The 24,577-nt window shown below is 37.6% G+C and overlaps 1 long non-coding RNA gene across 4 annotated transcripts in view; it reads right to left on the bottom strand.

The window, feature by feature from the left end:
• Positions 1–23,207, bottom strand: part of LOC107306366 — a 32,364-nt gene extending 9,157 nt beyond the window's left edge. For all 4 annotated transcript variants that reach the window (XR_004305636.1, XR_004305637.1, XR_001552094.2 and 1 more), the window contains exons 1-2: positions 23,125–23,207; positions 808–949 (exon numbers count right to left, since the gene is read on the bottom strand). This is a non-coding gene — a long non-coding RNA (uncharacterized LOC107306366). The remainder of the gene's footprint in view (positions 1–807; positions 950–23,124) is intronic.
• Positions 23,208–24,577: the final 1,370 nt, after the last annotated feature.

Here is a 24,577-nt window from a genome sequence, read left to right on the forward strand (position 1 = left end):
GAAGGAAGGAAGGAAGGAAGGAAGGAAGGAAGGAAGGAAGGAAGGAAGGAAGGAAGGAAGGAAGGAAGGAAGGAAGGGAGAGAAGGAGAGAAAGATGTGTATGTTTTTCTGCCTGTTTTCCTTATTTTCTCCTTTAGCTTTGCATACAGGTTTGCAAATAATCCAAAACTAAACCAAACTAATCCAAAACTAAACACAGTCTTAACATATTCCAGAGGAGCAGCGCCAAGGTCTAGCAAGCCTTGAAGAAAAAAGGAGAATACAGAGAGTCAGGAATTCTAATACAATATGAAATCTAGAAAATCAATTTACGTCCATACAACTTTTTTCTTACATAAGTGAAGAGCAATTCTGCCATTTTCTGCCACTGAATCAATTGAATGTTTTTTCTTCTTGCTGTTGGGGTTTTTTTGTTTGGTTTTGTTTTGAATTAAGGATTAATATTTTAAGGAGAAGGTTCTGAACACACACACACACAGGGGATATATTTTCCCCAAAAACTCAGCTCAGAGTGATGGTACTTAGTACATGAGCAGTGCTCTCGTTCAATTTAGCAATTTGGAGTTATACTGCTAAAGATTTTAGATGTATTGCAGCAAGGAAATGGCAAACATCATCTCAATGAAACACTCCAGGCACACCTTGCAGCCTATGTAAATAGAGATGATGCTTAACAAACTGTGTAACATAAGATTTTAAAAAAGGAAAAAAGAAAAGAGTAGGCCATGGACAGTGTCTTTCACTTAGTTTAACCTACATTACAAAAATAAATAAATAAATAAATAAACATCATCTGTGCTCTGGTACCTGCTGACAGTGCAAAAGAAGAGGCCTCCATAGAACTTTTAGTGTGTTCTTCATCATTGTCATCAAAGTTCTGTGAAGTTTCACACCCTTCAAACCATCATCATCTTTAGTTCTTCCTCTCATGTACATCTTTGCTTACAACCTGTCACAGAATCATAGAATCACAGAATTGCTCAGGTTGGAAAAGACCTCAGAGATCATTGAGTTCAATCACAACCTAATCATAGCAAATCAACCTGGATGTTTCAGTTACAATCAGCATCACCAAATCTCAAAATACTTTCAAAGTATTAATCTAGAAGAGGGTATTTGGGAGATGGTAACAATTTCTACAGTTCTAACGGAATGGTTGCAAACACAGCATATATCTTTGTGGTTTAAAAAATAAAAATAAAAAATGAGGTCCACCAAAATAGTTTTAAAATTTATGCTTGCACTTGAGTTGATGATTCAGATGCTTTGTGAATTTTGTAACAATAAAAACCATTCTACTCTTTATCTATGTTCCTACTAACTTTGAACAGCCAAGGAATCTGGCAAAAAAACCCATAATTTATGATCAATTCAGAATGCTTAAGCTCTCTTATTACTTTTCTTTCCACACAGAAGATATTTACACTGGAGGTAACAATAATGATAAAGTACATGCAAGTGGATTTTATTGTGTGCATGCTTTTCATTTTCATATTTTTGATTAAAGGAATAAATTTGAAAGTTTGGTATAGACTTGAATACAGTACAGACAAATGGTTTAAACGAACAGTTAAATACACTGACATATTTATGAGACACTTTGTGCTATCTTGTCATTAACATTCATACATACACAAAACCTGAAGAGGACTACATTAACATTCCATACGATGCAGGGACTTCTGTATGTAATGTCAAGCTTGAATGAACTTTTATTTTAACCCTCTCAATTGCATTAATAGTGTGACTTGTAATTTAAATGTAATCTTGGTTAGATAAAGCACTACCTTTTTTCTTTAAAAAGTTTTATTTGAAATGTTGTCATCCAAAATCTCAGTGACAATCCCCATGTACCTAATATTCAAACATATTTGGTTGCATACTCTGTAACATTCCTGTAACATAAGGGAACCAAAGTTATGTTGCATTTAACTGTTCTTAAAACATCAATAACTTTTTATTTAAACTCAGGCTCATTTCTCAGGTAAGGTTTCATTCTCCCTTCATAGATATGAAAACCTTGTGAAAGACTGGTCTTTAAAAATGGAATAATTGCTAAACTAACCCAAATGGAAAAGAAGAAAATGCAGGCTGTTATATATAACTTAATTTAATGTAATCAAAATTAAGTTAAATAAACACAGGTGCATCTTCTGATATTCTAATGCAATCTTCTGTCTAATTTAATATTTTGCATGCTTTTAACAAGGCTGTAAGGAATGCAAGAAGTCTTATTTTACTTTAGACTTCAGTAAATGAGCTTGCCTCATGCACTCACTTTCTGCACACTTTTTCTTGAGATAATTGGAGGAGTAAAAGTACTAGCATATGGAAGCATATGGAAGAAATGCATTGAGCAAGACAGAGAAAAGCTTTTCAGGCCTGCTGAGGCTTCACTGGGCATCCTTTCAGCAAGTGATATTGCAACATGGGACCACCAGCTTACTTTATACAGCCATATGCATGAGACAGTTGTAGTGATTTAGAGTAATCTTCTCATAAAATCTAAACTTAAAACTTCTCAAAGGTGTTTCTCACAGTTGAAATAGGTATTGTAGCATGTTGTACTTGTTTATCCCGTGTGGAACTGGGAAAAGGCTCACTGACTTCTGAAATGGTCATAAACAACATGTAGTTAGTCATCAGTGTGTTTGAACAGAATCAGGAGCAAACAGGAAGCCTGGAAAAGTTTGTATGTGAGACTCAATAGTGTGTTACAGCAAAAAATTCAAACTGTATCACAGATTGAGGGTGTTCTATTCTTCCACCTGCAGATATTGCACAGTAACTGTATAAGTCTTGAAGCTTTGTCAAAAGTTAATTCTATTATAATGAAATCTGTCTATGTAATCGAATTAAATTCTAAGACAAAATCAGCAGTAATATCTGACTAAATCTTTCACCTTGAGGACCACATGACACTAAGAGCTATTATGTTGAAGTGAGCTGTCTATGGGGACATTGTTTTGTTTTTCTTCATTTTAATTTCTGTTGAAGCCTCTAAAACCAACAGTAGCATAAAGCAGTAGCACAAGTTATCATCAGACATCTTCCATTAACAAACAAAACATACAATGAATTTATTGGTATTCATTTGTTTAGATGCTCCATGACAAATTCCGGTCACAATCTGCATAGCCATTTGCTGTACATTCATGTATCAGCACACTCCAAAATATTTGTATACACATTCTAAAAATCCTTCGTTAATCCACAAGCAGTGAAAAACAGCAACCACAAAATGATTTTGCTTTGTAAGGAATTGGATGGGAATTACAATAAAATCACTTCAATTCCTTTATTTGCTTTAGATTCAGATATGTCAAAACTCAGAATTCATCTTGGTTGTTCCCCTCTTGTCTTTTCTTAGAGCAATATGCACATTCCCTGTATTCTTCCCACAGAAAGTCATATTCTAAGTTTAAAGGACACAACAAAGTAGAGAGAGTGAATCAGAACCACCAGCCAGCTACAGGGGTATGAGGCAGGAGGGAAGGGAGCTGTGACCATTGGGTTCATACCAATGGGGCTAGTGCTCAGAGAGATCTGATGGACCTGCATTCACCATCACCTACCTGGTGTGCACAAGGCTTCACTTTCTATGAAATAACTCACCCATGTGTGTCTTCCATACCACTAAATGCATCAGGATTTCCTTCTCATTGCAGAATCTAGGTTGTGGAGTAAAGTGGAAGATTAAAGATTTTCTTTTACTTGGTTGGCAGCCTTGTCAGTTCAAAAGATAGTGCTTAGGAAGCTTCTCTGCAACTCTCATTTGTCAGAATTCCCTATGCATAGTCGCAGACTTCTGTGGAAGATGATAAACTGTGGAATCCTTACAGTGCCTCACAGTTCTGGTTCCATCCCTTATTCACATCACTACTTCATGCTTACTATATCATAGAATCATAGAATCATAGAATTACAAGGTTGGAAAGGACCTACAAGATCATCTTGTCCAACCATACTCTTATTACCATTATTATCACTAAGCTTCTAAGCCATGTCTCATAGCACCTCATCCAGACACCTCTTGAGCATCACCAGGGACCGCAGGCCATCCCAGTGGGATGCCCATCTCTCTAAAGTCTCTCCCAAGTCCCTCCACACTCCCTGCCACTCAGTATTCTCAGGCTTTGGGGAAGGCTTCCTCAAAATATTATAAATACAGATACTGAGTGAAATGATGAGGAGTACATTCAGGGAGACTGACAACATGATAACTGGCATACAAGGGATTCAAGGGAGAAATGGGAAGCCTGTTTAAAAATCACATGCTCTGTAAAATTAGTAACTCCCTCTGGGATGTAGCTTTCAATGTTCAAACCATACCAAACCATATACAGACACCAAATTGAGTGTTTGCACCAGTGTTTTTTATTTATCATATATATATACAGCTCTACAGAGTAGAGTGGCAGACTTCATAAGGGCCCAATACATTTGAAGTCTTAAAAGTGGAAACATGATGGAATGTAATCTCTTGCAAAGGTATTATAAAAGAGAAAGAAAATCCATTGTTTCTTCTCCTTTAAAAAAAATACAAGTTGGTGCAGAGGTCCCCAAAGGTTTGCAGTAACCCAAGACTTCAGGGTCGTCTTTGCAGGCCTGCAGCACAACTAACAGCTAAGCTTTCTAACAAAACTCTCCAAGAATACCGAGAGTTTCATTTTAAAGTACGTTTTTCATGGAAAATACCACCAATAAAATTTCGTGGTTCTGGCCTGGTTTGTCCTAGTTCTGTGACTAATGGGAAGAAGTGACCCACAGAACCATGCCCTGGAAATGGGGAAAGGGAAAAGGCAGTGAGATGGTCCTAAAAACAAAAATAGTAGCAATGAGCTAAGGGAGAAAGCTAATTTACTAAATATGACAGTGGAATGCAAGGTAACACAATATAATACAATGTGATTGGAATTGAAGCTGATAAATCAAATAAAAAAGGAGAGAGACTGTCCAAAACCAAAGGCCTTACTCTAATGCTGAAGACAAGACAGCTAGAGAGCACAACCACGAAGATGAGCAGAAAGAAAGAAGGGCAGACCAGTGAGTCCCAATCAGTTTTATCTTCCCCTCTAAACAGGAAGTTGAAACAGAACAGTGAAGTTTCCTGGGATCTGTAGTTCATTCCTTCTCTTCTGAGAACCAGGTACCCGGAACCATCGGCAATCCACAGAAACATGACATTCGCCTATATTATAAGTAACAAACTCTATTATAATACAAGTAAATGAGAATAAATACATTAAATCTGAAATTATTTTATATGACACTTCCACACCAAAGAGTGACATTACTACCTTGTTATAATTTTAAAATGTTGAACTATAACCTTGCTTTTTAAAATAGCCATTCATAGTTATCATTACAAAAGCACACTAATAATGGCAAAGCAATGCAGTATCAGATAAAATTTCATTATTTACCTTTACTGTCATAAATAAATAGGAAAAACAAAGCAAGTGACACACAAAAAGCTTCTAAAAATGCAAATCTAAGCAATCCCAGTTTGCTTCAAATGGCAGCTCTAATTTTGTCCACTTACATAAATATACTAACATAATAAGATATCACGTGATGCAAGACAGAGTGGACTCGTGGCTTTGAGTTAGCGGAGGCCAGAACAGTCATGTTGACTCATATCTGCTTAGAGCTGACATTTGCTAGGTAGGTGCTATTATTTTTCACCACATTGCTCCAAAACTCTCTCTCCTGTCTTCACCTCTACTTGATGCATTTCTAGCAACCTATATGATCAAAGAAAATGAAATATGATGTTCCGATACCCGCTTGAAAAATATTGCTAATCAGCAGAGAAGCATGTGAGAAAATGTTATAGAAAAAATGCTTTGAGTGCAAGAGGGACTTTTTATCATTCCCCAGATCTGTGAGGAATAAATTACATAGGCAGCTCAGAGAGTTAGCACCATGAAATTTAGAGATCCTCATCACATTTCCACAGGACAGTGCTACCGGACAAGCAGTGTCTGAGGCCTGAAATATCAGTAACAGCGGCAGAAAAAAAGCAGCATTTGTCCTTCATTTATAATATGCTGATAACAATATGCAGCAGATTCTCCTACCATGTCCTAGGACAATCTGTTACTGCTTCCCAGCCCTTTAAAGGGGAACATGGGATTCTGAATTTCAGCATCTGAGACAGTTTTAATAAGACAAGAAGAAGTATGGAGAAAGTCAGGAGATACTTACAAGGACTCTGAAACATGTTATTCAGTTTCACTGGAACTCCTATCAGAGTAAAGATAAGCAATCAGATAAGTAGAGGTGGCACAAGTTAGCCCACAGGAAATTTCACTCATTTTGTAAAAGGCTTCTTCAAAGAAAATGTTGTATACTACAAGATAAGGTTTGGAAACTAAATACATTTTATTTTATGTTTATGAAAGGAAGTATTATTACTTTAATTGAGGAAAGGCTACCACAATGTTTACTTGGAAAATAAAAACTGAGCTAGAAGCTTAAGCTATTGCTCACACCATCTGGAGTTTTCCATTTCCAGCTGATTACCGTCAAATCAAGTTACTGTATACAACTTTATTGTCTCAAAAACAAACACATAGAATTGCAGAATCACAGAATCATTAAGGTTGGAAATGATTACTAAGATCATCTAGTCCAACCATTAACCCATCATCACCTTGCCTACTAACCATGTCCCCAAGTGCTGAAGTTGGACTTCAATATCCCATCTAAATAGCTAGTTATAGTTATCCAGATGTCAACCTAGTATTACCTAGTAAACAGCCATTTACAGACCTACTCAGTTTCACATAAACAGTGCAGGATGGCATTAAATTACTATCAGCATAACTAATGAGGAAAGAACCTGAAATATCCTCCTGATGAAAGCTAAAAAAACATGTCCCCCTGATGGAAGAGTGGAGAGAGAGATATCGTAGTATGAAGAATATTACTACTAAGGTTAGAATAATGACAAGTATTCTAGCAGTATAAAATCTACTCCATACACACTAAGTGTTCTAGTAAGCCTACACTAACATAGTTTTCATAAAGGCCAGGGAACTGAGAAGGCTGGCATTGAGCAACCCCTTCAAATATAAGCAGTAATTGAAAGACTAAGTAGTAGAATTAAATCAAATGTTACTCAAATTGAGTGAAATTAAATTCTGTTCAAATAAGAAATATTACTTACATTAAAAAATAAAGTTGAATTGCTAAATATTGGGATAAATATACTATCAACAGTGTGTGAGATGAAAGGCTTGTTAGCTCCACTAACCATGAACAATGTTCAAACAATACTTGTGAAGTCCTAATACATCTTCTAATATAAAGGAGAAAAACTTCAAAAAATCATACTTTGTATTTTCAGATTTAAGGATCTTTTCAAATAATTTCTCTATTAAAGTGTTCAATGTCTCTAAGATTATTTTTTAATTTTTTTAAATAACTCCTTTGTTATCAAGAAAATAACTTTGAGATTAAACTCCACAAAGACCTAAAACAAGTCTATCTAAGATGTCACTTAGTATTCTACCTCTAGATTCTATACACTACAGTCCAACTCTTTGGTCATTTTCAGATGTCTTAGGGATTGCGAAAGTGCTATCTGGTGTTTTTCTTCAAGGATCTGTTATCTGTGATACTCCGGGAAATCATGAAATGCACCTGAAATACCATTCTAAGGATTTGTTTAGGAGAAGCCTTTCCTCTCAAGAACTGGAGCATGACTCTCTATTATAGGAAGTACATATTGCTGTGAGTGAGTCTCTTGAAAAATCAGAAGTCGTGGTCTGAAGCAGCATGTATTAAGTGCTGCTGCCTTCCTTCATACTATGTGATTTTCTCTGTCATGTTTGTGCATCTCTTTCAATTGGTCCTACAGAGTCTCAGTAACTGAAATAGCCATAAATGCAGCAGTCATTGATTCCTCAATGGCACTAAAGCAAATAGCTTTAGTACTGTCAACTGCGCCTTATTCTACCTAGTAATGAAAATGCACCTGAAATCATTAAAAGAAAGAAAATTACCATAGGAGGAAGGCAAGTAAATACAAAGCAAATAATATTCTAATTTGAAATTAAAAAGACTCTGTAATTTCAATTTCTTAAATATTGTCTTCATATTTGACATTTTTGCTCTTTCCTTTTCTTCCCTCCACTTAAGAATATAGGGAACCATTCTGATACATAGGCTAAGGTAGCAGGTAAGATCCCTTAGACATGTGTACAGCCTTGGAAATGGTCTCTTATTCTGAAAAATACTTTTTATAGCTTTTAGAGAAACTTCATAACTGGATCTGGATGAGACATCATGGCAGGGAATAAGCACATCCTCAGTGCTTGCTGACATCAGAAAAAATGCACTTGCTCTTTAAAATAATTTATCCAGTGTTTCTGATTTTATTTTCTGTCTATCACAAAATTAAAGAAATTAAACAATTATTTGCAAAGAGATTTAAGATTAGTTTTCGAGATGATAAGCTATTGAGAAGCGATAACCAATCCCTGACATTCTCTGCCTCCTATCTTTTTTTCTTCAATAGAGAAAGATCCTCTTTGTTATTTTTTCCCCCCTTTCTAGTCCTCAGTAGTATCCAGGGCATACATGTACAGTACATTAAAGGTTGTTCCTGTGAATTACTGAGCACTTTCCACCCCAACCAAAACAAAAGAAGATTTATATTATGAAACCATAGCTCTCTGCATCTAACATTTATTGTTTTATCTGGAACAATGGAATGTCTCTCAAGTTTCTGTCTCTGTTAGATAGCCTATGAAGTTCACAAAAGCTAAAGCCAAATTTGATGGCCTAGAGAAACATCTTTACTGCTGAGTGACTACTAGCTAACTATAATAGCATTAATTTAATATCAGACTATGAAGCCAACTTACTAAGTTCCAACTTGGACCAAATAAATAAGTTTCAAGTTGGATTGTTTTTACTGTATGAAATGAACTAGTTTCATTTGATACTGAGGTAAAGAAGTCAATCTTTTTTCTAATTCTGCTGTTTAAGGCTACAAGGATAATATGTGGCTCCAATGTAATTCCAATAACAAAATCTGCTGTATCAAGGCAAGTGTGAATTGTGTCAACCTGCTACATCATATAGAACAAACAAAACATAAATGTTAAACCATGAAATTACTCAGGCCTTAATTTATAGTAATTATTCCTTTGAAATCCATTTTGATAAGAAATTTTAATTTTCCTAAATGACAGAGGGACAATCCATGCTGTGTTTTTTTGTTTCATTTTGTTTGATTTTGTTTGTTTGTTTTTCCTTCTTCCCTTTTTTTAGTGTAAAGTTGGAATAATGCTAATGAACAGACCTCACAAACTGATGTGCAGAAGAACACAGCTGTCAACCTCCTCCATCCAGGTAGACCTCATTATACTATAATGTCAATATGCCCTTTCTGCAGATGTGAGTGATAGCACAAAATCTAAGAACATCAAGAATTTTGACTTTGCTTATTGTACAGGGAACCTAAAATCTATGAATCAAAATATACTACTGGTATTCATAAATGATGTCATTAATTTGTTGAAGGTGTCTTGATTAATTTTTGAAATGATAACTGAAACAGAAGGCACACTTTGTCATTAAGTATTTAATTAGGACACATCAGCTTAGCCATAGCACAGCAATAATTGGACATTCATGTTTTTGGCATTTGAACTGTTGTATAGAAGCAAATCTTGTTTCTAGACAAACTAGCTCATTCACAAACGGCACAAGAGTCTCCTCATAATCTAACTATGGGGTGATAACATAAGTTCTTATATTTGAACTATATTTGCTTTTCTTAGAACACTGCAAAACTCTGAACTCCAATTGTGTGTGGGATAGAGGGAATGAAATTCAGCCTTTTCTTTTCAGTTTCTTATCAGCAACAGCAAAATTGAGATGGTTGCAAACATTAATCTCACAAAGATGTTTCTAATACCATAGGAAAGGTCTTTTCCTTTGCTGCTTGTTGGTGCCCACAGCATGCATACATACCCGATGTAAAGGCAGAATAGCTACAATCTTCACAGATGACACACTGAACTATGGTTCTGGGGTAGAAATAACCTGGCACTAAGAAGAAGGCAAATAATTCCTCTTAGAATAAATCTTTAAATCCCTTAGTAAAAGAAATATAAAATGGAGACACAGATAGATTGTATGTCCTAAAAATCTGTGTACCATGTTGAACACTCACATAAGGAAGTGGACAACAAAGATGAACCAAGTTATGGAACCTATTCTGCTTTTGGTGGGTGTTGCTTAACTCCTTTTTACTCAAGTTTCCAAAGAAGAAGAGACAACACTGCACAGGGAAAGCAGTTTCCTGAAAATACTGGCATAGACAGAATTGCATAGGTCTGACATTTACTGCTGAAGATAGCAAATCTGATTCTAGATGAACAGGTGGAGTAGCAGAAAAAGAGAAGACAATAATGGGGCAGGTTGGCTGCGGAAGCTGCTGCTCACAGGCCCTGTGCTGGAACATCTCCTGAAGAATGGGTCCTGTTGTAAAGAGTCATGTTGGAGCAGCATCTGTGAGAATCTCACACAGGATCTGTTTGGGAAGGACAGCATCCTGTGAGAGCACTGGGATCATGAAGGAGCTGCAGAGTCAAGGTGTTACAGTCTGACCACAAACCCCATTCCTTGTTCCCTTGTACCACTTGGGAGAGAAGAAACTGGATGGGAAAAAATGGTGGTTTTAGTTTTTTTTATCTCACTGCTCTAGTCTGTTAGTAATACACAACAAATTATATTATATTATATTCCCTTAAAACCACCCAATAGTCTGTTTTGCCCATGGTTGTAACTGGTGATCAGTCTCCCCATACTTATCTCAGACCTCAAGCTCTTTTTCATTGTGTTCTCTCCCACTCCTTATTTGAGGTGTGTGGGCAGAGGTGTGCATGGAGAGTGAGAATGTGTTGCGGTAGAGTTCTGATAGCCATCAGGGGGAGACCATCATGGACTGCTAGACTTCTCCAGACTGGCTTCCCATGTGTTACATGTATATCTGCAGCATGCTCCAATACTTTCTCTGCATTTTTCTCCTCAGTAGTAAAATAAATCTAAAGCATATACTAGACAAGAGCAGAAAAACATGTAAAATCAATGCAATCATGGGACAGGCTGATAAGTCCTTTAGAGTAATAACACAGTCTTTTTTTATAGTGAAGGCAAGCAACTCCCTACAAGTTTCATGAAACGTTTGTTCCAAATATAAATTCTGGTCAGTTTGCTGACATATGATTCATCTGGAAGCAAACTTGAGGTTATTCTTCATGCTATGTCAGCAGTCTCACTGGTTCAGTATCCTATTTCCACATGTGATAACAGAATTTAGAATTGTTTGAATTGGAAGGGACCTTTAAAAGTCATCTGGTCCAACTCCCCTGCAATGAACTGGCACACCTTCGGTTGGATCAGGTTGCTCAGAGCCCTGGGTCTTCTACCTCATTTCTGGGCAACCTGTTCCAATCCTTTATTACCTTCATCATAAAAAACTATTTCTTTATATCCCCTCTGAATCTCCCTCATGTAGTTTAAAACTCTCTCCCCTTATTCAACCACAATAGACTCTGCTAAAGGGTCTGTCCCCTCCCTTTAGAAACTGAAAGGCCGCTCTGATGTCTTCCCAGAGCCTTCTCTTCTCCAGGCTGGACAGCCCCAGCCCTCTCAGCCTGTCCTTGTAGGAGAAATATTTCACCACTTGCATTATTTTTATGGCCTTCCTCTGGACATGCTCCAACAGGTCTGTGTCTCCCCTGCACTGACAGTTACACATCTGGATGCAGTATTCCAGGCGAGGCCTCACCAGTGAAGAACACAGGGGCAGGATCATCTCCCTCAAATTGCTGGCCACACCTTTTTCTGATGCAGCCCAGGATAACTTTGGCTTTCTGGGCTGCAAGGGCACATTGCTAGCTCATGTCTAACTTGCCATACACCAGTACCCTATAGTCCTTTCCATTCTAAATCTCCCAGTTTGCACTGATACTGGGGTTTACTGAATCTCATGAGGTTCCGCTGGGCCCATTTTGCAAGGCTGTGATAATTGTCAAGGCTTCATTATACTCAAATTTCCTTCATTATACTCAAATTTCCTTTCCCTCTTTCCTAGGGAAGACAGCTGCTTGAAAAGAGCATAAAAAGAGCTGCTATACAAAGAGATGATGGACAGAAGTTCTTTGACACTGTTTTCATTGCTCCAGACCGGCTGCCTGACTGCAGTGAAAGTTTACATCTACTCATTTTCAAGTACTGAGTAGCTGTAAAGTCAGTTTGGCTCTCAGGCAGGCAAGTCATAACTTGTATTTCCCAGATGCATCCAGAAAGGGAAGTGCTTTCAGATGGGATGTTTCTGCTCTGTGAAACACAAAGGGGAAGTCTATATAGAGTCCCGTAGCTCTGTCTCCCTTTAGGAGGCTTAATATTTACTATAATGGTTGTATATATTTTTTCATTTTTAAGCCAAGGTATGGTATGTATCTCTGAGTAAAACATTTTCCTAGCAAGGACTAAGGTCTCTGGACTACACTTAATACCCTGCATTTTTATTAAGAGACCCTGATGTACTGTAGAGAGCTCTGCTACCATTCTTGAAAGAAACACAGTATTGGATACATTTGTGTATAAAGATATTAGTGATGATTGTTTTGGAAATGTACGGTAATAAAATAACAAAACAAAGCAATTCTGGAAGTGTCTTTTGAGGGAAATAGAATATCAGAGCTTGTGTGATGATATGAGGCAAAAAGCTGAAAGGTTAGTGATTGTAATCATTCAAGAAGGTTTAAAAAGTTTACCATTCCACAGAAGGGTGTCAATGCTTACAGTGCTGCTGCAAATGCAAAACTGATTTTTTATGGAAAAATAATTGTTACAGGGTACAAAATTGCTGACAGCCATTTAGAAATCTCCAACGGCGTACAGTTTTCTAAAATTATCTATTAAAGGGAAAATGATCTAGTAAAGTCTGTTTCATCTCTAACTTCTATCATCTTGCATAAAGAACTATTTGCCTATCTTAGAAAAGAAATTGTTTTCCACATCTAGATTGTATTTTACAACATAAACACATATTAAATGCATTCACCACAAATATTCAGTTGGAAACTTGAGAATTTCCTTGTTTCTCCCTCTTCTACAGGATTTAAAAAACACAACTTTTTTAAGCTGGGTGAATTTTTTTTTTCTGTTTTGGTTTGTTGGTTTTGTTGTTATTGTTATTTGCTTTCACCTTCAGAATTGTTCAGTCTGAGACAAGTTTTCAAAAGCTTTTCAGGATAAACTTCTTCTAGATCCCATCATTAAGTTTCCATTCTCTTTCAAGTGCTAAGCAATGAATATTGCTCTATAGTCTGTTTTCAATCAACATAAATCATAAAAGCAAAACATTAGCAAATCACGAATGAGCACAGAGTAGTCTATTGCAAGGTATTATTAATCTCATTTTTTCTTAAGAAAAAAATGTTATTTCATTAAATAAAATAATTTTCCCAAATCTTTACCTTTCTTTGGTTATAGTAAAAGCCTGAATAAGCCAGCATACTTAATATAAAGAAAACGTATTTGTTTTTTTACTGCATGCATTGTTACAGTGAGTAGACTATACATCAGCTATGAAATAAAGACATTTTCATTCAGTAGATTCTTTGGCAGTTGTGAGCAAAGAATTAGTCATAGCATCACAGAACAGTTAGTTGGGTTGGAAGGGACTTTTTAAGTATATGTAACTTGAGCCCTTCTGCAAGGGACACCTCCCTCTAGAACAGGTTGCTCAAAGCCCCATCCAGCCTGGCCTTGAATGCTTTCAGGGAGGTGGCATTCACACCCTCACTGGGAAACCTGTCCCAGTGTCTCACCACCCTCACAGTTAAGAATTTCTTCCTAATGTCTAGTCTTAATCTACCCACTGCTAGTTTAAAGCCATTTCTCCTTGTCCTATTGCTACATGCCCTTATAAAATGACCCTCCTTAGTTTTCCAGTAGGCTCCGTTCGGAGCCTTCTCTTCTCCAGACAGAAGAGCCTGAGCTCTCTCAGCCTGTCCTTGTAGAGGAGGTGCTCTAGCCCTCTGATCACCTTTGTGGCCCTCCTCTGGATCTGCTCCGACAATTCCATGTCCATCTTGCCTTCTTTTGTTGTGGTCCCCAGAACTGGACACAGAACTCCAGCTGGGGTCTCACAAGAGCAGAGTAGAAGGACAGACTATCCTCCTTCAACCTGCTGGTCTCACTTCTCTTGATAAAACCCAGGATATGGTTGAATCTTTCATCAATTGACACACCTACATCCTTCTCCTCAGGGCTGCTCTCAAGCCATTCTTTGCCCAAGCTGTATCTGTGCTTGGAATTGCCCCAACCCAGGTGCAGGACCTTACAGGTGGCCTTGTTGAACTTCACAAGGTTGGCATGGGCCCACCTCTTAAGCCTGTCTGGGTCCCTCTGGATAGCATCCCTTCCCTCTTGTCACGGGTTAACTGAAAATCTACCTGTGCCCATGACAGGGGGGGGGGTGAATCCAGCCCCAGAGTGGGGCCCTGCAGGGGCCCTAGGCCAAAGGAAAAAAAGGAAAACAGCGGCAATGGTCTAAGGAGGCACACTTATTTACTAAATACTATATCGAAATACAAGATAACACAATATAATACAATATAATTGAAATTAAGCTAACAAATCAAGTAAAATAGGAGAGAGAATGAGTCCCAAAACCGAGAAGCCTACTGTGACTCTAGGCAAAATGGCTGAAGGCTCCCACACGCTCTCCTGAACGCCAGAACTCAAAAGACGTCAGTCCAGCCTGGGAGTGAGATAATATAGTGTCCAGGTCCTGTGGCTTATCTCTGACCATGATGTTCTCTGGGATATGTAGTCTTCTTCTGTAAGTTGCACATTCAGCAAAATTATTCATGCTTTATATGATGTTATGATGTGGAATACTGATAGCAAAATTACAAAATTAAACCATGACACCTCTAGCATATCAACTGCAAAACTCAGCTTGGTGTTGTCTGCAGATTGCTGAGGGTGTACTTGATCCCACTGTCCATGTCACCTACAAAGACAATAAACAGTACCTGTCCCAGATGCCACCTGTCACAGGTCTTCACTTGGACACTGAGCTACTGACCACAGCTCTCTTAGTGTAACCATCCAGCCAATTCCTTATCAAAGGAGTGGTCCACCCATCAAATGCATTTTGCTACAATTTGGTGACCAGGATGTCACGCGGTACAGTGTCAAACACTTTGCATGAATCCAGATAGATGACAACAGTTGCTCCTCCTTTATCCGCTTACACTGCACCTCCATCATACAAGGCCACCAAGTTTGTCACGTCTGACTTGCCCATGGTGAAACCATTTTGATTACCACCAGCCACCTTGTCTTTATTTTCTATGTGCCTTCATACATTTTCATGAAGTGCCATCAGGAGGATCTGCTCCATGATCTTATCAGGCAGAGGTGAGACTGACTAGCATTTTTCTTTTCTGACTGGATGTTGGTTTTTTTCCTTCTGTAAATGGGGGTTCTGTTTCCCCTTTTCCAGCAACTTCATCAGACTGCCATGATCTCTGAAACATTACCATAGGAAATAGAAACACTACAATATATATTTTAATCTGCAACTAGATTACTCCCCTAGGACAAACACAGAAAGAAATCTTAGCTGAGAGTAGCAAAATCCTGAATTTGAGAAGTGGAAGGCACTGGATGTAACAACGTTACACTGCAATTTTGATGAACCATGCTTTTTTTCCCAGCAGACCGCCATTCTCAGAGTTCAGACCATTTTAGCAACTGAAGCCTTAAGGTACATTTCTGTACTACTGACTCAGCTGTACTAATTGTGCTTATGGCAGTGTTGCCTACATCAGTCTGGGATCTCCCATTTCTTTCATTTGGGATGCTTGAAAATGCCTCCTGGCATTGCTGCCTGGCGTATCTTTTCTGAAGCTGAGTTCTCCTTTTCGCTTCTTAAATGGACTACCACTGTGCAAACAGACAGCTCTTTTCTCTCTCTTGCTTTCATGCAGTGCTCAGAAGGCAGTCATACAATATGACAGATCCAGTTTTATCTTCTGCTGAGTGACAACATCAGATATATAATTAAATCTACTTCTTCCACGGGGAAAGAATTCCTTTTTTTCCCCTTTTTTTTTCTTTGTTCTTTTTCCCCCCCTTATAAGACAATTAACTGTGATCAAAAATCATAATAGGAAAAGAAAATGTTTTTCCTTCAGTAAAGATGAACTCCAAACATGCAAGCACTGGGTAATGCAGCTTGAGTGGGCGTAAATTTTGCTCAGTATTCCAAGAACATCTTCCTTCAGTATAGAAGAGGAAACAGAATGGCAGGGTAGCATTCCATACTAAAAAGCTACTTTAAAGGGGTAAGAAAGAAAGAGATACCACTACAGACAACAGACACATAGGTAAAGATATTCACACATTCTGTCTACAAGGGAGGCTCCTATAAACTTATTTCTCTCTATTTCAAATTATTCCTATTTCTGTTATTAATGTGTTCATTTTAATCTTTTTATCCATTACTTAAGTAATAAGAATTAGAAGGACAGTACAATATTGGAAGCAGAGCATGTGTTGAAACCTTCCAAAGTAAAACACCCAGTAGACAAGTACAACGACATAGTATTCTTAAAACAATTTATGATACAAAAAAATTTTGCTAGAAAGACGAAAATCTCTGCTAGTTAAAACAAAATGTAAAGGATTTAAGAACACAGCAACAGTTGAGATACAGCATAGGAGAGAAATGTATCTTACTTTCTGTAGTAAAATTTGATTATTCTAGAGTATAAGGTAAGCACAGAGCACTTGGGAAAGGTACTGTGGTGAGGAAGTGGTGAGGGACTTAGCTCTTAAGAATCAGTAACAGCTCAGGTCTATTATAGGAGGCTGCACAATCAAAAATAATCATGTTCAAAATCATGTATTCATGTTCTTACCATGCAACATACTGATACTTAGATGGCAGAGCATAGAATGGGCATATATTATCACAGATTCCCACAGATATTTCATGGGATACATATATAAATACACATATATAAAAATTTACATATATTATATACATATATAAAAATACAGTATAGTCTCTTACATAAGTATTCTGGAAATCTCCTCAGAAGCCTCTGTTGAGCTTGAGAATCGCATTCAAATCTCTTGTTATGTCAGTTAGATTACCTGTCTCTGCAGGTGATCTATCCACTCCGTGTAACGATATAACATTCTTACCCTTACAGGCTGAAGGCATTTGAATATGCTTGACGAGACTTCAGACAAGTGTTTAAGTGTTTCACTAAACTCAGGAAACTGAACAGTTTATGATTTGCATATCATTGGTAACTAGCTTTTTATAACCCACATAACCATCCCTTCTTTTAGAACTACAGATGCTCCTCCTCATTTAGCTCAAAACATTTTGTATGACATTTTCTAGATGATATGCCAAACAGAGAATCAAAGCCTACAAAAGGTACTCATAAAAGCACATTTCCCTCTGAGATTGGATGCAGTAATTTACATTCAGTATAACATCAAAATATCTCCAAGGTCAAAAAGAAATGTTTGTGCTCACACAATTAAGACAGCTTGAAGTAAAGACTGTTGGACACTGTATGAGGGAATGGTGCAGTGCTAACTACAAACACAAAGACTGAAAGTAGAAAGTACTGGGAGCATAAGGATTTGTTTTTTTGTTCCCCAAGAAAAAAAAAATGTATTTGGGAATGTTTGAGGATAAGACCAATATACTTTGGCATTAATTATAAACTTGCAAAGTTTAGTTACAGGAAAATTTATTTCATAATAAATAAAAGTAAGAAATGCTTACTCTAACATAAAGGATGAGGCAAGATCTGCTACTTGTGCCATACACATGGAAAAAGAATCAATGTACAAACAAATCCTGGCTTACATTTCCAGAAATTGATGATTCTGGGTTCCTCTGCAGTGCTGCTCAGTCAGAAGTCCTGCACCTCATGTCCATTACTCTTCTCCTTGTTTGACCTCTACTTTAGCATTTTCAGTCTGCAAGCTACTCACTCCAAACTTGTTTTAGCATTTTTTTCTAATCCATCTATTTATGTTTTCTCTCAGGGCAGAAGGATGATCTGAATGCTTCAATCGTGCTCAGCAAACAAGGAAATGTTTCTGATTCCACTGACCTCATGCCTGAGAATCCTGACGAAGTTTAGGAGAAGGCAGAAGTAAGGCTGCTCTACAACGTCATACCTACCTAAACTCTGACTGGAGGCTGAATTTCCTCATGCCTCCAGAATGCCATATTCATTCAAGCTGAGTATCTGACCCAAGGGATTTAAAAAAACCCCATAAAATAAAATAGCGATTGGTCAAAACTCACTCTCATGTGGTACTTGATGGTATCACAGAGCTGATACTTTGATACACCATGTTGTACCTTATGGTAACCAGATGTCCTTTCCAAACTGAACCACCGTGAGTAGATGAATCCACTACAAACTATCCACACAGTTAAGCTCTTCCTTAATTTAGGAGAGAGGCAAAGTTTTTGCAGTGAAAAGAATTTGAAATCCTGGAAGAACACACATATCCTGACTTCTTCAGCCAGCTTCCAGCAAACTAGACATCATGATTATTACTATCACATTTATGGCATATTTTGGCATTTTAAACATTTTATATGTATATCGTTTTAAACAATACGGTAATGATGAGACCAACTGATATATGACTTTCACTGATGTAAAGACAGCATAATGGAAAACAGTGAGTCAAACATTCTTTCTGGCTTAAGCCATTATGAGGACATCATAGGCCAGCAGACTGAAAGAATTATTTCTGATGAAAATCTGACAGTACAGTTGATTTAACACTGGAAGGAGAATCAGATTTGAAGTCTTGAATACTCTCAGAAAAGAAACTTTGCCAAAAGAGATCTGAGGAATTATGCTCTCCCTAAACGTAGGACATATTCTGTTGTTTGTGTTTTTTTTTTTTGTTTTGTTTTTTTTTTTGTACTTCCTTGCCTCAGAGTTCCTCATTCCCAGAAATTCTTTGAAGACTGCAAATGAATTTCAGCAACTAGTAATGTAATTCATGAAGAATGGCTATTCTCTCACCAGTACCTCAAACAGCTAAAACAAGGGACCTGAATATGTATGTATCAGTGGATTACAGAAGAACTCAAATAAATATCTTAAGTGAGAATTTGTGTGCTAAGTAGCTCAGAAAAAAATGTGTTCTTGTTAGATGCAGTAATTCAAAACACATTTTTCTTTCTTTATTTGGACAAGCTATAGCAAAACCAATGCTTTTTTTGTTGTTGTTGTTGCTGGATTTTTTTTTTTTGGTTGGTTGGTTTGTTGACTAGTACAAGCAAAGAAATACACTTACTTTCTTTTGTTTTCCCCCAAGTAGACCGTTTTCCTGAAATATACTGCAGAAATAACATAATATTGGTCTTCAAGGGAAAAGTGAAAAAGTGAGCTACATTTAGCAGAAAAATCCTCTACAGTCTTTCCTTGCACCATTTAGTTACAGATTTGTCATAATCTGCAGGAAGAGTCTTTTCTAACAGCTCAGTCAACTGGGAGAAGCAATCATTGGGAACCTGTTCCAAATTTTTTTCAGAGCCCCTGAAGTCAACAAACTGAAAAAAAAAAAGTGTATCATTTTCAAAGATTTTAGGTTGCAAGAGGCAATGCTATCATGACTAGCACAGCTGAAAATGAGACCTACTTGTTTCTAGGTTGTCATCCTTTGCCACACTGTGCTATTGTCACAATCTTCCAATTTCCAGTGAAAAGAGATCAAATATGAGATCCACTTAAAAGCAAAACAGAACAAATTCAACCCAATAATAAGAAGGGTAATATGTTATTAATTTGATACACAGTCTTTCTTGGGGTTATTCTTCAAGTGTGGTTGTTAAAACAGAATGCATATGCTCAATGCAAATTTTCAACTTAGCTCTGAAAAACTGCTTTAACCTGTCTACCAGGTTAAACAGGTTAATTCATAAATGAACAAGCTGTGCCAGAAGTCGCTCTTCTCATGTTCCCCTATTTCAAAGTGCCTCTCAGCTCCTACATCCCATAGTTTCCTTCTATATGCTCCCTCCTAACCCTACACTGCTCTACTTTCACATTACTGCTCTTTTTTGTTAGAATGCACTTCATCTCATGCTCATCCTATATTTGCTTCCCCTGTAAAAACATAAAGTCCAGGGACATTTCTACATGCTTTGCTTTAAAATCTGGGAATCTGGGAATCCAGAAGTGCTTTTGAAAGGTAGCAGTTATGAAACTGTTCTGTAACAGGCATTTAATGGAAGATAGTTCAGGTTGCCATAGGTGATTAGATAAAAGGTAAAAATTAGCCTTACTTGAAGAAAATTTATATAAAATATAATTGGAATAGGAAGATTAAAAATATTTTTATTTTGGAAAGATTTACAAGTTTTCGCTCAGAATTCTGTAACATAACACTTTTTTCAGGTTCCCTCTGTCTGTATCTTTCTACCACTACTGAAAGGACACAAAAGCTATTAAACTCTTTCAAATACCATGGACTTTTTTTATCTCATTTTTTAGTTTAGCAGATTTTTGAAAGAATGGTATCTCAAAGAACAGAAATCTAGAAATATTAAGAGTTTTCTTAAAATTTGTGTACTGCCTGCTCCAGGCAAGTATTTCTCTTCTGTAGTTCTACTGACAGCAAATTAAATTACCAATGCAACCTCTCAGCTAAAATGCAAACCTTCAATGTCCAATGTATAAGAGATGTTGTAACATTGCCCTATCCACCATATCACATAGTAAATATAGGTGATAAGCCTGTTTTTAAAGAAAGAGTAAAAAACTGGCTGTTTAGTTTGTGCTTCTGTAACTAATTGGCTTGATTTTCAAAATCCATACATATCATACCTTCAAAGGAAGGAGATGGTAAGAAACTGGAAATTGTACAGCTCTCTTTTAAAGTCTTGTCTTTTTATCTTTATAATTGTAAAGTTCTTTTTTTTTTTTTTTTTTTTTTTTTAAATTTCACAGCTATGTACTGCTCAGAATATAAGAAGCCTGTTCAATTAGAGTCAGAAAAAGAGGAGTGATCTAAGGTAAGGACATTCAAAAAATGTTTCTTATTTTGCAGGCCGATCTCCAGATTAAAAATTCTGGAAACATTTATCTAGGTTGTACATCCCTCACTGCTGGATTATGGCTAGTCTGACTGAGCACATGGCACAGTGCAGCAATAACCAGGATAGATCAGAACACAATGCTCTGCAGACCAGAGGTATTAAGGTCACAGTCATTCAGCACTGCACTATGGCTTCAGCTGTGTTAATTAGACACAAGAACTCTCCACTAATGGGGCTACTCACCTTCTGATATCACTTTGTTTGGAGCAAAGCTGGGTATCACAAAGAGCAAAGGAAGACCTCCAGTCTTTGACTTCTGCAAAGAGCTTAAGACATTGGATGAGCAAGTGAAAATGACCTATTATACATGAATTCTTGCATCTCTGGCTAAGTCTTGGATGACAGAAAACTGCGTGAACTACAATGGCTTTTCTGAAATTCAATAGAAACTAAGAGAGAAAAGCAAGTATCATATCACGGAGAAAAATATCAAGGAGAGATAGGAAACGTGCACATACCTATGTACACACACACAAACAAGATCTGTGAAGCTCTCTGATGAGTTAAAAGGCCTCCATTTCTTGACGAAAATGTGGTTAGAATTCAAAACAAAAGAAATTGTGTATGAACTGCAGCACTGGGTGTGCTTGTATCTCAGTGTTGCTTTTTATATTAATGACTTCAAAACTTTAAAAAAAAACCAGCTCGTGGGAGGCAGCACAATTTTCCCAGTCACTACTGTCAAGGACAGGTGATGTTTTTGATGCATTTTCTGTCGTGCTGCCACAGCAACCATCCTTTCTTCCTCTGTGGAAACTTAAGGCAATCTTTACATTGGCAAAAAGCACCAGACCAATAGCTGTGTGGAAGACAGTGTCTGGGACATGCTTGGCTTGCATATTGTTTGTGCTGACCACCACACACCACCCATCAGTAAGACATCCACGGAAGGAAGCAGTACTGCTTTCAATGCCAGAGCACAAGCCAGAGGCTGCAATTCGTAAGCAAACAAATATTCCTGAAATAAGGCTCACTTGAAATAAAATGTGTTGTTTACCTCCAGGACAAATCATTTTCCACTATTTAAATATTTAGATCCAGACAGAGCGCTCAGGAGATGTCTAACACACATTAACTGCTACCAAAATTATTACAGCCACATCATATAACTTCTGCACACATGCAGATAGCACAGTACAATGTGAAGAAAGAGAAACACAACACAAGCATTAGTTTGTAATACATTTCCATTATTCATTGCTGCTATATTTGTTACAAAATAGTGGCAACAAAAATAACTACCCTTATGAAATATTTCTGTTTTATTATTAGGCAACTAATAATGATTCTGTATTCTTTTCTGCAGTGTAAAGCTCAGTCTACAGAAATAGCTGTGTAGTTATGAATTTTCAGAGAAACCCATCACTGCACAAAAGATACTGACAACTAAAAACAAGCCCTTTATAATAGTGAGGAACACGGCAGAATAAATGCTTCCAGTAGCTGGAGAAAATCCTGACCAAGAAAAAAGATCTTTTTTGTTTTGTTTCTGTTTTTTAAGGTCACCTCTCTGAAGAACTGTCAGTGGATGACAAGGAACTGTTGCTGCCTTCCTCTCCTGCAGGCTCTGCTGGGGAAAAAGCAACCTGGGCTGCTTTTCAAGTGCCTTTCCAGCAGAGGCTGCTGAGAGGGACACTGATCAGCCCAGTTGATTCTTCACCAACACGCTCAATGCAGGTTTTAGCTCACTGGGCTTTGCACCCACATTTATGTCCCTGTTTCTGTCTACAGTCTCAATTCATTGCCTGTACTGAGTCTAAAAACTGAGCTTAGGGTGCCTCCTAACAACGAGTGCTGCCGCCTTCCCAACCCCACCTACACCAGAGCTGTCTAATGGCAGAAGCTGGGGACAGGCCTGCACCACAGCCCTGTACCTAATTCTCTTCAATCCTGCAGAGAGTTCCAGTTGCTGTGTACACTACCTTTTAAAGTGCTCAGAGAGAGGAGCAGGCTCCTGACCCCACCTCCTGAAGCTTCTCTGCTGGTATCCTTGCCTGCCTGTCTGCACAGCTGACCAAGAATGGTTATTTCTTGTGTCATAGTGACACCGTTCTAGGGCTAGCAGTGGAACTGGGGCTGGGCAGCTTGCCACCACAGTGCCTTTAACAGTCAGTCTGCTCTGAAAGCAGACCTGAAAACTTAAAATGTGACATACATATGACAAATGATGCTTAGAGATGTAGACAAAATAATTTTTCATTCTAATTCAGATTAAATTCTTTTCTGTTTGTTTGGTTGGCTTTTTTTCTGACAAGAATGTAGCCCTGATTTATGCATGGATATTTTATTGCAGTATATTTTATATGGGATATAAGTATTCCATATGGTATATGGAAACTAATTTGGAACTAATTTACACCGAATAAATAAATATATAAATAAATAAAAATTAAAAAAAATAAAATAAAAAAAATCCCCACACCTCTCCTGATAGAAGCAGCCAGTCTGTATTCCCAGTCTGTATTGCACAGCTGACATATATATACTGCATAGGTGGTGTGATCCAGATGAATCTCCGCATACATTAACATGCTTCAATCCTTTTGTGTAACATCTCAGCCATTGCTGTATGTCATGCAGACTATTTTACAGCCTTGGAGGCATGCAGCACACAAATTACTGAGCGACTGCAGTGCTACTTGCTGAAACACTAGACTGCTGGCTGACTTAACTGTGTCAGACAGACAGCACCATTTCCTCTGAATTCCTTTAGGGGGTTCTCCCAACAAAGGGAAATGGTTTTGAAGTTTTGCTCTTACCTGCTTGCTGCCAAGGAAGCTCATAATAAAGCCCATGCTGTTAACCCCTGCTGTAGCTGGAGTCTGCAAGCTGTGAGCCAATTGTGCTTAAAAGCTAGATGAACTCTGCAGAGTAAGCTAAATATGCTCAGGTACATGCAAACCTGCAATAAATTCTTGATTTAAAGTCTTTATCAATTACACTAAATCTTTCACCACTCAAGAGAGTTGAGAATGATTTCTCCCTAAAATCATTGTAATCAGCATGTATGCATTATGAGCTTCAGCTTCTGACAAGCTGAACAAGGCTAATTTTTCAAAGGAGGTGTCTATTCAGGCTAGTACCCTCACATTCTGGCACATTTTCCTCTTTTTTTTTTCCTGAATTGCTGAGAAGCTGTGGCTTCTGCCACAGTGTGACAGAACGCAATGGGGGCAGCTGATACCCAAACACAAAGGCTCATGTTTCCAAAGGAAATTCTTCCACAAAACCCCCATGGGAGTTTGCCAGCCAGTTGTCTAAAAACAACCTCATAAAAATGTTTTTTACTTTTTTTTTTTATTTTTTCTTTTTTTGGTGCTCTGCAAATGCTTTCACATGTATATATAAACATCTGATTGTGATTTGGTGTTGTTT

Source organism: Coturnix japonica, chromosome Z (assembly GCF_001577835.2).
Source record: "Coturnix japonica isolate 7356 chromosome Z, Coturnix japonica 2.1, whole genome shotgun sequence".
Lineage (NCBI taxonomy): Eukaryota > Metazoa > Chordata > Aves > Galliformes > Phasianidae > Coturnix > Coturnix japonica.